A 3174-nucleotide genomic window follows, 5' to 3' on the forward strand; every position below is an offset into this window, starting at 1 on the left:
GCGGGCCCAGTGGTTAGGTCTACCAATAGCATTAAGAAAAGATTAAATCTGACTTACTGTAGCTAGTTTTAGATTATTCAAGCGAAGATGGGAAGAGTTCTTAAACCTCTGACCGTGAAGAAAGGTTTTCAGTGACCTAAAAAAACATTAGTTGAAACCAGTTGTTACWGTATGTTGGATCTGATCGATGTCTCTTTATTTGGGTTAAATGTTTTCGAGAGTTTGTTCAAAGGCAAAATAATACACAGTCTGCATTGAAGGTCCTCAAACTGTAGATCCAGACCTGAATGAAGTCTTATCTAGTCTCAGGATGCTTCAGTAAAGTAAAAATACTTTTTTTAAATGTATGAATTTACATTTTTATATGTGCACATTTCCCCTGGTTTGCAGTAACTTATTTCAGCAGAGCAGCAACAAGTCATTTTAGAGGCTGCATCTTTTCCAGCATGCAGTAAATCCATCTCTGGTGTCTGGCTTCTCTTTAGGCTCCTTCACGAGACACCTCAGTCATGGTTTTATAGACGCCTTCTAGCTGCAGCCATGTGGCTCCTGAATGGACTGAAGTCAGACCAGCCGTGGTGCACCTTTGTGCCGTGAAGCCAGGCAGTAACAGAGACGTCCCATCCGTCTCACATTTAATGYGTTCTAAAAACTAAAGCATAAAGGTGAACAGCTCTGTGAGGCCCTTTGGCTTCTCCCTGCAGAGACACTGCCAGGTGATGGAAAGCTCAGGCCTGCAAAAAATATGATAATTTAAGATTTTGTATGTGCTTTTAGGTGACCCGCTTGRTTTTTAATTGAAGATCACATGATGATTTTCAGTGAAACTGCAAGTCAAGCTAAGATCTCAAAGGTGCAATAATGAACTCTAGGAAGTTCACTTTAAATGTGGTGTGGCAGTTCGAATGCCATCTCAATGCAAGAAAGGTTGTGTTTAAAAATGYGGCTGTGCAGACCTGTCTGTCTGCATGTTGTGCCAACATTGTTTATTTCACTCCTCGTTCCTCAGTGACTGCAGCACCCCTCAGCTTGAAACACAATAGTTCTTTTTAAATAAAGGAATGCATAAATAATAATTAAAGGCCCAACATTCTTTGAAGGAATGAATATTTTTCATACCCCTGTTTGTCATGGAGTTCCTCAGGGTTCAGTGTTCGGACTGATACTCGTTAGTTTAGCTTTCAATGGGTAAAGTTTTTAAACTGCACAGGTACTTTTTCATTGTTATGTGATGATACTGTGTTTTGTTTCTCCATGAAACCTGATGAATCCAAACAGAAACTTGTCCTACCTTTATTTAGATGCTTACTTGCATCTAAAGAATAAACTCTGCAGCCTTTCACCTCCTCTGGATGGCATTAATCTGGCCTCCAGTTCTAATGTAACAACACATTCTCACTCCCGAGTCGTCACATATTGACGTTTTTCAAAGGTCCCTTTGCGTCCAATTTTGACGCATCAGGTACCCCCCTCGCGTCAGTCCTTGCCGCCCGCGGCTTTTCCGGGTTGCGCCACCAGGGGTCTTTGGGTCGGGGGTCTGAGGTTAACATTAGGGATCAGGATAAATGGTTAAGTTTAGGGACTGGGGTCAGGGATAGGATGTCTACAGTGAACATTAGGTAATTTTAGGCTTTGCAACACGTAGTTGCCATGAATTTCCTACATTTTCTAAAAATGGTTAATTTTACGTATCAGGGTTAATGGTTAATTTTAGGTACTAGGGTCTGGGACAGGATGTCTAAAGTGAATAAACGTAATTTCACGCTTTGGGACGGTAGTATTTGTGCATTTTCTACACTTTCAGAAATTACGACAACAGATTCCGCCCCATCCCGTCAAAATATGACGCAAGGGGGGTACCTGATGCGTCAAAATTGGACGCAAAGGGACCTTTGAAAAACGTCAATATGTGACGACTCGGGAGTGAGAATGGGTTGAATGTAAAGAACCTTGGTGTTATTTTGATCAGGACATGTATTTTAACCCCCACTTTAAAAATGTTACCAGGACCGCCTTCTTCCACCTGTGTAATATCACTAAAATTAGAAACATTTTGTCCAAAAATGATGCAGAAAAACTGATTCATGCATTTATCACATCTAGGCTTGATTACTGTAATTCTTTATTATCTGGACATTAAAAAACTCTTTAAGAAGTCTTCAGTTAATCCAAAATGCTGCTGCTAGAGTTTTAATGAGAGTTGGAAGAAGAGATCATATTTCTCCAGTTTTAGCTTCTCTCCACTGGCTCCCTGTCAAATTCAGAATAGAATTTAAAATATTACTCCTAACATACAAAGCTGTTAACAACCAAGCTCCATCATATATTAAGCATCTTATTGTTCCATACTTTCCTAACAGAGCACTTCACTCAAGACTGCAGGTTTACTTGTGGTTCCTGGAGTTTCTAAAAGTAGAATGGGAGGCAGAGCTTTCAGTTATCAAGCTCCTCTCTTGTGGAACCAACTTCCAGTTTCTGTCCGTGAGGCTGACACTCTGTCTACTTTTATGTAAATGAATCCTGCAAACAGAAATATTGATAGTGAAATGTTGTTGTCAATTCAGTCATATTTCACTGACAAGTCTGGTGACGACATTTAAAAGTTGTGTATTTTTTTAAAGTTCAGAGGCTGTTTGTCTTCACAAAGCGTGTAAGGCGGTGGAGTCAGCAGACCATCAAGACTCTGCAGAACTGTTTTTACAGCAGCCTGGAGTACAGAAACTATACCACAAATTTCAGTTTCTGCAAGGACACTACTAATTCACTCAGAACATTTTGCTGCTTTTCTAAATAACTATCCTTGCATCTGCATCATGAAGCTCCTACATAGCTAGAAAAAGATGGCCGTTAGTGGCAAGAATGAGTTAAAGAGACAACAGCATGAAGTGAAAGTGGGGCGTAGGAGGTGTGAAAACGTGTACAAGCGAAACTGAAGGAGATACTCAAAACAACCTGAGAGATGTGTGGGCTGGAATGTGGAAAATAACAGATTTCATCCACATGGGACACCAGGTTGGGAAATGTTTGTGATCAGATGCAGAAGATTATAATGTAGTTGTGCAACTTTGTTTTAGAACTTCACCAGTAAAAAACACAAGGATGGAGTCTGCAGCAGTGGCTCCTGTGAGGTTGGAAGTTCTTGTGTTTGAAGGTTAGAGGTGGGTCTATAACAAC

This window comes from Austrofundulus limnaeus, unplaced genomic scaffold (genome assembly GCF_001266775.1).
Source record: "Austrofundulus limnaeus strain Quisiro unplaced genomic scaffold, Austrofundulus_limnaeus-1.0 Scaffold737, whole genome shotgun sequence".
NCBI lineage: Eukaryota > Metazoa > Chordata > Actinopteri > Cyprinodontiformes > Rivulidae > Austrofundulus > Austrofundulus limnaeus.